At 38.2% G+C, this 12,503-nt stretch overlaps 1 pseudogene; it reads right to left on the bottom strand.

The window, feature by feature from the left end:
- Positions 1–9,567: 9,567 nt before the first annotated feature.
- LOC705640 (small ribosomal subunit protein eS10 pseudogene) lies at positions 9,568–10,052 on the bottom strand (annotated as a pseudogene).
- Positions 10,053–12,503: the final 2,451 nt, after the last annotated feature.

Raw genomic sequence — 12,503 nt, 5'->3', positions numbered from 1 at the left:
CTTAAGAAAAACAAAAGGGTAGAGCCTATGTTTTCATCATTGCTATTTTGGGAACCATCAAGATTTCAAACGTTTATTATTTAAATTTCCTTCCTTTTGTTTCCAGAAAGTAACAAATCTGTATCTAAAAACCAATGAAAATGGCTTTTTTTTTTTAACCATTGTGTTTCTGAATATAAATGATTGCAAGAATACTCTCTCTTTATCTTATTTCTTACACTTTTAGAATGAAGAAGGTACTGGCACACGAAAATGAAGAAAATACTATTGGAAAACTTCCTTAAAGAATGAAGGTTATTGAAATAACAAAATATGACAGAGAAAGAAGATTCTGTTAAAAACTGGTATAGCTGCTTTTAGGTAACATTGCTATTAAAGGGAAACCTTATTCATATTTCTCAGCCCACAGCATGTATAAAATTAACAGTTAAATGAAGAACATAGAATGAAAAAAGAAGTTAAAAATATATCTTGATAAAATGTTCCCTTTCCCCTGTAAAACTTGAAAATTAGCCACAGGAACCTCCCACTGGTGCCGAACTCTCTCTGAAAGTAGACCCTTCGTCTTCTCTTCCCTGGAGCCTCCCACAAGTTTCACACCTCATTTAAATTCCCTTACCTATACACGTTTCTCCCTATCACTCCTTCTTAACTGCTCGACTGGCAATGAATATTATAAAAAACTAACAAAATAAACAAACAAATATGTATGAGAAATAATAAATAAATGTTTGACAGAGGAAAAATAATTTCTATTGAAATTCTAATTTTGAGTCTCTGCATTTTATAGTCAGGTAGACCTTATCTTAGAGCCCCTTGCTGCTCAAAGTGTAGTAATTAGAAGAGCAACCTTGCATCACCAGGGAGCTTGTGAGAAATGCAAAATCTCAGACTCCATCCAGACCTTCTAGATTAAAATCTGCATTTTCGCAAGATCTCCATGTGTTTCATATGCCCGTTACAATTTTCTTTCTTTTTTTTTTTTTTTTTTTGAGACGGAGTCTCGCTCTGTCGCCCAGGCTGGAGTGCAGTGGCCGGATCTCAGCTCACTGCAAGCTCCGCCTCCCGGGTTCACGCCATTCTCCTGCCTCAGCCTCCCGAGTAGCTGGGACTACAGGCGCCCACCACCTCGCCCGGCTATTTTTTTGTATTTTTTTTTTTAGTAGAGACGGGGTTTCACCGTGTTAGCCAGGATGGTGTCGATCTCCTGACCTCGTGATCCACCCGTCTCGGCCTCCCAAAGTGCTGGGATTACAGGCTTGAGCCACCGTGCCCGGCCGCCCGTTACAATTTTCTAAAAATTTATTTGAAAAAAACCTTTGCTCAGCCTACCCAGAAAATGATATCAAAAGATAAGATTTGAAACTAGAACACTGGGTACAGTGACTCATACCTGTATTCCCAGCACTTTGGGAGGCCAGCTTAGGCTGGTGGATCACCTGAGGTCAGGAGTTCAAGACCAGCCTGGCCGACATGGTGAAACCTTGTCTCTACTAAAAATACAAAAATTAACCAAGTGTGATGGCGTGTGCCTGTAGTACCAGCTACGTGGGAGGCTGAGGCAGGAGAATCTCTTAAACCTAGGAGGCAGAGGTTGCAGTGAGCCGAGATTGTTCCATTGCACTCCAGCCTGGGTGACAGAGGGGGACTCTGTCTCAAAAAAAAAAAAAAAAAAAAAAAAAAAATAGAAACTAGAAGAACAAAATTAAAACTGCTTCTTGACCCCACCTTTCATAGGTATATGGTCATTTGATAATCATCCATGGACTACAGGTAGGATGAAAAGTGTTTTCAAACTTTATTTGACCATAGAACTTTTTTTCCACATAGCATCTACAGAGACCAGAGTTCTGTAACTACGTTTTGAGATTTGCCTGCTTTTCTCACATTCTTCTCTTGCTAGGAATTTCAACATGATTTCACTCTCTTTATTACATTAAGTTCAAATCTCTCTCTCTTTTTTTTCATGCCCTACCTGACATGATTCTGCCCTACCTGACATGATTCTGCCCTATTGTGCTACCTACCATTATTAGTTCATTTTCACACTGCTATAAAGAACTGCCCAAGACTAGGTAATTTATAAAGGAAAGGTTTAATTGACTCACAGTTCACCCTGCCTGGGGAGGCCTCAGAAACTTGCAACCATGGTGGAAGGTGAAGGGGAAGCAAGACACCTTCTTCACAAGGGGGCAGGAATGAGAAATGAATGCAGGACTTACAAAACACTTATAAAACCATCAGATCTCATGAAACACTTATAAAACCATCAGATCTAGCATTTATAAAGCCATCAGATCTCATGAAAACTCACTCACTATCACAAGAACAGCATGGGGGAAACTGCCCCCATGATTCAATTACCTCCACCTGGTCTCTCCTTTGACACGTGGGTATTATGCGCATTATGGAGATTACAATAAGATGAAATTTTGGGTGGGGACACAGCCAAGCCATATCATTACCCAAGCTTATACTCCTGTCTCTACAACACCCATGTTAGTTGTCAGGAAGCCTTTTCCCTGAACTCCTACATTAACAACACCTACAACTCTTAACACCTACATTAATAATACAAAACCTCCACAGATTCATGCCTTTGCTCATTACATTCTCCTTTCCTGGAATGAAATTTTTGGCACAACACTCAAATTTGAAACTCAGTTTCAACCTTTTTTTTTTTAGATTGGGTTCCCCCAAAATATACCTAAAAAAGAGGATTTTTGTGAAAGTGGTTTATTAGGAAGGATCAAGAAAAAAAATAAGGGAGGAAGGAAGTGGCGCCTGGGTGAGAAGGGGGCCAATAAGGGTATGAGATGGAGTGAGGTCCCAGGAACCTTCGCTTTGGCTCAGTCTCAAAGGGAAGCTTTGGAGACAATGTTGGTTATATTCGATCTGCCTCATTCAGGGACAAAAGCCCAGGTATTACTGGGCATTGATTAAGGAATGTGCCTGGTGGGAAGGGACATACATTCAGATATATTTCCAGCTTCTCTCTGCCAAAGACACTTGAGTGCTAGCTGTTGGGAATGGAAGCACACGGAGCCTGTGAGAGCAAAACTGGTAAAGCGATACCAGGATAGGTAGATGAAGGACTGAGAGCATAACCTACAGCTTCCATGTACTCTTCTCTAACAGGTCATTTCTCTGTTGAATGAAATTCTGATAAACTCATCACCAGTAGTATTTGGTTTTGCACTTACTTGCTATTTCCATGTATATATTTTCTAAATTCTTCAATATTGTAAGCTCTTTCTGAGCATTGTTCATGGATGATAATGCTCTTATAACTAGAGCATTCCTGAGTATATTCATTCATTCATGTAAGAAACGTATTTCCAAATAAAAATTAGGCTTTGTGTATCAAAACTATGAGTATGTTACTGATATGTCTCCAACCCTCATTGTCTAATGGGAGAAGTAAGGTAGATATAGGGATTTCTCTTAAATCAATGTTTAAGGGAAAATGATTAATTGTATTTATCACTTAGTAGGAATTGAACTGGCTGAGATTAAGAAACAAGTTGAGTCCCATTTTTATTAGGTACTATATTCACTATTTTTTTGATGGATATACAAAAGTCCAAATCTCAGCCTCACACAATATACTCATGTGACAGACCTATACACGTATTCCCTGAACCTAAAAAAAAAAAAAAAAAAGAAACAAGTTGATTTCCCTTGCTCCATATTTTGATCATTTTAACTTATGAAGCAGACTCTCTTATATAAAAATCAGTAAGATTTTTATATCACATATATATTTGATGTGAAGTGAGTTATCAATGCAATTTGGAATTAAAGGATCTGTACAGCATCACCACTTACTTTGCGATCCTGGATGGACTGAAAACCTTATTTCTATCTCTAACACATATTGAGGGTAATAATAATTTTTCTCTTCTTTATCTTTGCTTTGAGATTAAATGTGACCATAATGTATAAAAAGACTTTATAAATCATAAAGCACTATGATGATTTTAGCAATCATAGTAAGAATATGTAGAGGCAGAGAGCTGTGATAACCTTCCACACCCATCATAAGGGACAGAGCCAGCACTTCTATCATAACAGACAGGTTACAAATAGAAAAGCACAACAAATTTATTTAAACAAAATTTTATGTGACACAGGAGCCTTCAAAAATGAAGACCCAGAGACCCAGGGAAAACTGTCCATTTTTATGCTTAGGTTCAATGAAGAATGGACAGCCATGTATAAATGTGCTTGAACAAAAGAGTATGCTCTAATGGCAATACATTAAAGGGGAACCCAGAGAGTGCTGTGTATTCAGATTCTCCTTGGCTTGTCTGTGTAGCATTCCTTCTTCCCAGTTGCAGGACAGGACCTGTCTGGGATGAGGGTCTTATGACTTACTTTCAGGCAAAGTGGGTCACAGAATTTATGGTCAGATCTCACACAGAAAAGTGGGAAGGTCACAATGCCTTTCTTACTTCTAAGGCCCTCCAAAAATGCTTTGGGGTAGCGTTTTCTAAGCCGTGACCTATATTATACAAATAAATAGAAGATTGTTGTTTTTACTCAAGAGCAAATTATGTTAGAGTCCAGCTAAAATGATTTTCTTCAGAAGCCAAAAAGCTCTTAATGAACTCAAAATAGTAAGTTGATCTTCACTGATTTACAATTTTTATAACCATAAAATATTAATAGCTAGCATGTAATGGCTGAGTAAAAGATAGGTTCCTGCTTAAAAGCTCACTGTTGGTAATCTGTTGTTTCAGGCTGAATGTTTCAAATTCTTTTGCCTTCCCACATCATTTCTCTTTTTATCATTAAGGTAGCTTTTAGCATGAGAGGCTCTAAATTGCTAATTAATTAAAATTGCTGCCCAGTTCCCTTCAGCTGCTTATATAGCCCACATTGAGCTTTGCAGCTGGGTGAGTGCGACCCCCGAATATCAATCTCATAATTGGCTGCACGATGTTACGCCTCTCAAATATGCAGAACACCGAACCAAATGAAAAACAGAAAGCCTCATTTTTTTTCTATACTAATTTGGCATGTAGATTTATATCACATTTAACCTGTACAAGAACTCTTTGAAATCAATATTTAGGACATGTATTCTGGATTTTGACTTTCTCTGTTCTATATAGGAAACATTCTTCTTCTCTTGATGCCTGAGAGAGGACAGCAAAATAGTGCTACTGCTAATCTGGGCTTTCTGGCTCACTGCCAACAGAAAGGAAAGCAGCACAGGCTGCTGAGCAGTGTCTGGCAGCCATGCACAAGTCCTTCAACACCTTTGCAGGGAGCTTGAATTCTATGGCTGCCCGCAGTGCCATGCTCTCTCAGGGGAAGCCAGCATTCTCAGACTTCCTTAGTGGAAAAATGGCCTCCCAAACTTGAGAAGGAAAAGTCCTGAATTTTCTGCATCTTGAATGTCCTGTTCAATCTCTGCCAGAAAATCTAATAACAATAGTTACATTTTAGTACGCATTCGCATCAGGCGTGAAACTATGACATGCTATGTGTTTTTTCTTATTCATTCCCTAAATTAATTCTAGCAGTAGATACCATTTTGATCCCATTTACAGTTATGGAGAATGGGGTTTAGAGATTATAATAATTTATCATATTTGGCCAGGTTTCCCTGAAACAGAAACAGAGGTGAGGATTCCGGGACAAGTGCTTTATTAAGAAAGTGCTTCCAGGAGAAACCAGTAGGAAAATGGGAGAAGTTGGGCAGGGAGGATAAACAGAGAATGAAAGGCAGAGAGATTGAGAAAATGAAGGTTTCCAACCAGAATCAGGTCCATCACTGTGAAAATATTGACAGCTATTTTTTTTTCACTAAGGAAAACATAGAAGCTTTTAAACTGCAGACTCTGTTGAATTCTGTAAAAATCAACTCTGCTTTTTTGTTGTCTATCTTGAAGTGGCACCAAAAACTAAGAACTCTTCCCATGAGTTGGTTAACTACCCTCAATGCATCTGTAAATTGACTATTTAGATTAACACTGTTTTGGAACAAAGAGATCTTTCTCAAGATCTTCAATGCTTTTAAAGTAAATACATAGAATCTGAATAACTTAAGACCTTCCGTGTCAGTCTTTAAAAAAAGCATAAGTAAAAATATTTGCAGATATCCTCCAAAACAGTTTCTTCTTAAGAAGAATAATTAATTATTAAACTTGTCTGTACCAGATTATTTATATATTGTGGCTTGTTTTGACTCAATTTGGTAGCCATGTTCTCTGCTGTGATATTCAGGGTTTTTGTTTTTTTTTTTTTTTTTTTACTCTATTTTTAAACGATGTAGCTTCAAGGTCTCAGTGTAGCCTTAGTCTATCAGCGCGGAGAAGTTCTGGTGTGGAGGTTGTCCCTCACCGAACACAGTGATTTGTTAAGGCTCATTCTGGGGCATGTAAATTCCTAGGTACTTCCCATTCTTTGTGTTGGCAGGCAAAGGAGGCTTCTAAAGTCTGAGGACACTCCTGGGGAGGAAATGGTATAGATGCTGGCAATTCAAGGGGAAGTTCAGTGAAGGAGGCCTGGGGTGATCGACATCTCCCTAAGTAGCCATGGAGCTAAAATGTAGCAAAGCCGAGATTTCAGCCAAGCTCTCTCTGTCTCCAAAGCTCAGAAATTTTAACTACCATCCTGAATGTGAGCCAAAAGTGGTCTGGCACACGGACAATCAGGGTAATGGAGGGTCTGTGTATTGTGTCCATGAGGTGCTGCTGACAAACGTTAATGATAAGCATCCTAGGGTAGGGAAAGCTAGAGACAGAAAATAAAGTAGCCATAAATTATTTTGAGGGCTGTCAAGACTTGAGAAGCAGGAGTTGTTCTGAACTAGGTTGTTCCCAAGTGCAGGTTCTCACTCATAAGTGGGAGTTCAACAATGAGAACACATGGACACATGGAGGAGAACATTATGCAACAGGGCCTGTTGAGGGGTGGTGGACTAGGGGAGGGATAGCATTAGGAGAAATACCTGATGTAGATGATGGGTTGATGGGTGCAGCAAACCACCATGGCACCTGTATACCTATGTAAAAAACCTGCACATTCTGCACATGTATCCCAAAACTTAAAGTAAAATGATTAAAAAAAAAAAAACTTTAAAAAAAGGATACAGGGAAATAAAATGAAGCTTGATAAAAGCAAGTGTTTTAGGGCAGTAAGACTTTTTCAGTTATTGAATCAACAGTTTCTAAAAAAAAAAAAATATGGCCATACTTCACATTTTCAGTCTAGAGTATCATCTGTCAATAATGTCCATTACATGGGAATTGAACTATGAGACAGAATTCTAAAGTCCTCTGATTTTCTAAAATGAGGACTAGTTTAGAGGAGCCATTTGACTTGTTGCCTTGGCATTTCTAGACATAAATGTTATGGTATATTACAACTATATCCCATTATTTTAATGCAGAAATCAAATGTACTAACTTCTAGTTGAAATGTAAAACTTAAAAACAGTCAATTGCACTGTTTACTCCCCATCACCTTTACCATCACATCTGTTGCTTTGTAATAAGCAAATAAGCCAAGAGTCAGGACTGCTGCATTAGGGAACTGGGTATCTGTAAATGCCCTATAAATTGTGTAGAATAAATTTGGACAAAATTAAAGCCACAGCATTTAAAAATAGAGTTAAAAAAGGCCGGGCGCGGTGGCTCAAGCCTGTAATCCCAGCACTTTGGGAGGCCGAGACGGGCGGATCACGAGGTCAGGAGATCGAGACCATCCTGGCTAACATGGTGAAACCCCGTCTCTACAAAAAATACAAAAAAACTAGCTGGGCGTGGTGGTGGCGCCTGTAGTCCCAGCTACTCGGGAGGCTGAGGCAGGAGAATGGCATGAACCCGGGAGGCGGAGCTTGCAATGAGCCTAGATCTGGCCACTGCACTCCAGCCCGGGCTACAGAGCGAGACTCCGTCTCAAAAAAAAAAAAAAAAAAAAAAAAAAAAAAAAAAAAAGTAGAGTTAAAAAAACTGACTATCACAGCAGATAACATGGCTACAAAATTGAGTCAAAACAACCCAAAATAAATAATCTGCTACAGACAAGTTTAATAATTAATTATTCTTAAGAAGAAACTGTTTTAGAGGTTATCCGCAAGTATGTTTACTTATGCTTTTACGTTTTTCAAAGGCTAACACTGAAGGTCTTAAATTATTCAAATTCTATGTATTTACTTTAAAAACATTAAAAATCTTGAGAAAGAGTTCTTTGTTCCAAAATAGTGTTAATCTAAATAATCAATTAACAGGTACATTGGGGGTAGTTAACTAACTCATGGAATGAGTTCTTATTTTTTAGTGACACTTCAGGATAGACAAGGAAAGTGCAGAGTTGATTTTTTACAGAGTTCAACAGAGTCTGAAGCTTAAAAGCTTCTATGATTTCCTTAATGAAAAAATAGCTGTCAATATTTTCTTGGCGATGGATCTGATTCTGGTTGGAGGCATTTATTTTCTCAATCTCTCTGCCATTCACTCTCTGTTTCTCTCTTGTTCTCTACGCTTCTTTCTCTCTTATCTTGCTTTCTAGATTACTTAAAGAAGAGAAATCGTCCCGTGAAAAGATATCAGATTTTCTCTTCCCTGGCCAAAAGCAAGGGTGCACAGTCAGATGAGGCAGTTAATATGAATAGAAATTCCCAAGAAGGTTATTTTTTTCCTTCCCTAATAGAAATATGATACCTGTCAGCAAGTTCCCATTTAATAAATGGCAGCCTGGCTCATTGTAATATTCTTCTAGTTCCCATTGACAGGTAAGATTTTCTACATTTTGGTGAGTCATAGATTTACAATCAATTATCCTGGTTTGAATGTCCAGTGGAGACCCATTTCTCTGTGTAAAGATGCTGCTGTTGTTTGATGTTGCCATAGAATCTTTTGGCATGCATTGATGCATTATTGTGTCACCCTGCCTTCTTTCATTGCTCTGATGGAAAGACAATCGTCTTGCCTTTTACCTCCTCTTACCTATGAAGGTGGAAGGGGGTGAGCCATTACTAAATTTCATATATCACTGCACCATTCTACTAGCACAATTAAACTAGATTTGAGAAACAATAGGAACAATAGTTTTCTTCCAGATACTCTAATAGCAGCATTTTGCTAATTGGCTCCTAGAATGTTCTTAACTTTATCCTAGCATATCAACCCTTAGGAAGGGAACTAATCATGTTTTCACATTGCTTGCTTTACAGTGGTGTATACACATCTTTGCTGATATTCCTATTGTGGTCTGCAGACGGTGCTGGCTCTGTTTTCCATTTTGTTTCCCATTGACTCATGAGCCACTGCCTTGAATTGGTGTGACTTCTCCGTTCTCATCCTTTATCACTTGAGACTTTCCCAGTTCATTTTTTCTTTCAGGTCTTACCTATTTCTCTGGATCTCTTTCTCAAGCTCCCTCCTCCACCTTGTCCATCTTGTTCAGTTTCACTTCCTTTCCTTTCCTTCTGCCAGTCTTATTTCAACCTCAATAACTTTAACTCACCTTTTGTGAATACACTGTTTTTTCTTTGGGTTTTTAAATTTTTTTTTCTCTGTAAGTTTATTCAATGCAAAATAATCCTCTCCAATTTTACTGAGGTGGTTGACCACATCCACGTCCAAATCCGCCTCTAAACTGGAATTCAGTTGCTGACCCAGCCCCAGCCTCAGCTTTCTTTTAGGCACCAGGGGGCACAGCACTCCGCCTGCAGGTATCTCTGTCGGTGTACCCTCTTGTGAGTCTTGCAGGTCGCTTTCCCTCCAGACCTTTAGGCCGAGGTCTGCCAGTCTCTGGACGGCTGTGCACAAACTCTGGGGGCAGGTAAAGGTAATCATGGAGATACTGGATACCTTCACTGGTGAGGTCGCAGTAGAAATGTCTCCAGGCAAACTGTTCCTTTACGTAGCCTCGGGACTTCAGAGACCGCATGGCCTTCATGAGTGAACGTTGGGCACATTCTTATCTGCCGGCTCCGGCTACTTAGGCATGTGGACATCCTTCTTGGCTACCGTGACTCCCTCCTTAAAAAAGACTTCATAAGTGGCAATCTGGTTTTTCTTAAGCATCAACATCTCGGCGGCTGTAGGGTCTGGGGCCGGGGGTGGAAATAATTTTTTTTTTAAATAAGTATTTGTTATTTCAATGTTTCAAACATACAGCAAGTACATTAAGTGATATAACACTCTTGTGCATAACTACCTTAATTTGAAATATTTTTTCTTGAAAACTTTGAAAGAATCAATTAAACATGACATATACATTTGTGAGTCTGTATTTTCTTCAATTTTATCCACTCGCTTTCTTCTATTCATGGAAGTAAGCACTATTATTAAATCAGGACTTATTCTCTCATTAGCATTTGCTATATATTTATGCATATGTAAATTTTATGGTGCTTTTTGCAATTTTAAACTGTATATAAAGTGTGGTATATCTAACTTTTTCCACTCCACATTATGTTTTTAGATTTATTCATGTTGACAGATATAGCAGTAATTCATTTGTTTTGACTGCTGAGAAATATTCCTTGGTGTGAATATATCATGATGTATTTATCTGTTTTCAAGTTAATAAAACTTTAAGTTATGTCAAATTTGTTGCTTTTATTGACAAGGCTGCAAAGAACTTTCTTGTATATGTCTTTTTATGTACATGTAGATTTCCCCAAGGCTTGGGATGTGACTATCTTCATATATACTAGTGTCATTTTGCTCTCTTCTGTGGCTGCATTGACTTAACGCTTCTACTCTTGAAGTGCAGTAGGGAACAGAGACCAGTGTGTGAGCACTTTGTCCTTTATGAGTTACTCCTATAATGTACATAAACCAAGGAGGTAACATGGAAAGATGGACTTCAAAAAGCAAGACAAATGGCTGAAGTTCTGCTATGGATAATTATATGAGTAGTGTAACTAAATGTATAGCCTAATTGTAAAGACAACTTTGAACACCAATGTTGGTAGGCATAAAATACAGTAGAGACCATACAACTGATAACAATTCAATTTACCAGGTAAATAGAAAGCTGGAAGCTTCATGTTGGTCTTTGAGAGGTGTACTATCCTCTTCCTAAAAGTATTTCTCCCTTTTACAGACAGGCCTATGGCATATTTGCTTTGCACCTTTTAACATCTTTCTACATCAATAGAGACTTTGCCTAATTCCTTACACTAAGGCCCTAATTTAATAAGCTCTGTTCAGACTTTTGGATTATAGGGCTTCATATTATCTGGTTATAATCAACAGCAGTTTTTCCATTCAAAAGATACGGAGTGCCTGATAAGTGCTACTTTTCTAGACCCTAAAGATTTGTCAGTGAACAAAACAGAAAGCCTCCTAGCACACACAGAGCTTACAATTTAGTGGGGAGAAAAATACAAAAGAGGGGAACACAATAATTTCAGGTAACATGAAAGTGTGAAGCATACCAAGGAAATACAACTGATCTGAGAATGTCTGGGACTGGTTTATGAACACCTTCCATAAGCCAATGACATGGCATCAATTTACCAATCTTGTGCACAATGCAAGGTGCTAGAAACAGAGTCTTTGTCTTTTGAACTTGATTTGAGATGATAACAGTATTACTCATATGCAGGATTTTGATGTCATCAGATGATCATACGATGTAATTGTCACTGCAGTAGTTAAATATTTATTTAAGTAAAATGCAAACAATCTAGAAGTTGCAAAAAAGAAATTGTAAAAGCTTCAACACAGGAGAGTTCGCACATCACACAAGATAAGTAACCAGGACACAAGGTAGGCTATATTGGCTAACAAATGAGAAGTGCACCCTTGAGAACTAAAGGAGCCCAGAAGAAAACATGTCACTTCGAGGTTATCAAGAAAGAATTCCAGAAGAAGCTATGATTTAGGCTTGAAGAATGATTGTTATTTGATATTGAGATTATAAACCTGGATGGGTGTGGCATTATACTTCTCTATAAAATTAATTCATTCACTCTGACAGCTTTTCTCTTCTTGCCCCAGATTCCATTCTGACTTAATTGAACTTCCAGTTAGCATCTGCTTATTAGGCCTGATCCCTTGCCTGGAATGGTCTTCAGTTTTTCTTTCCTTGTCTCTTTCTGGCCTTGTGGTTTTTTTACTTCTATTATGGTGGGCGGATCTGGAATTCCTCTGTGCCCCAAATCACCTGCATGCTGCCAGGCATGTCCTAAAATGGCTTTTCTCTTCCCTTCTGTTACTTGGCACAGACACAATCAATGTGTAGAAAAAGACTCACACAAAGAAAAACAAAATCATAGCGATTTTCCCTGGCTTTAGAAACAATTCTCTTGGTAGCAATCTTCCTTTAGAGTTCTGTTTTCTATTCTTAATAGTGACCTTGACACATTTCTTTCCATTTCATTGTTTGTTTCTTTGTTTAAAGAATGTAGGAAACTGTTGTTAAAAGCCCCCCCTCCCATGCCTAAGTAATAAGTAATCTCAATATTATATTCCATCTCATATGATAAAATTTGACTTCCAAAAAAAAAAAAAAAGAATGCAGGAACAAAACAA

This window comes from Macaca mulatta, chromosome 6 (assembly GCF_049350105.2).
Source record: "Macaca mulatta isolate MMU2019108-1 chromosome 6, T2T-MMU8v2.0, whole genome shotgun sequence".
NCBI lineage: Eukaryota > Metazoa > Chordata > Mammalia > Primates > Cercopithecidae > Macaca > Macaca mulatta.
The sequence above is the reverse complement of the archived record's forward strand: the minus strand, read 5'-3'. Positions and strand labels throughout refer to the sequence as shown.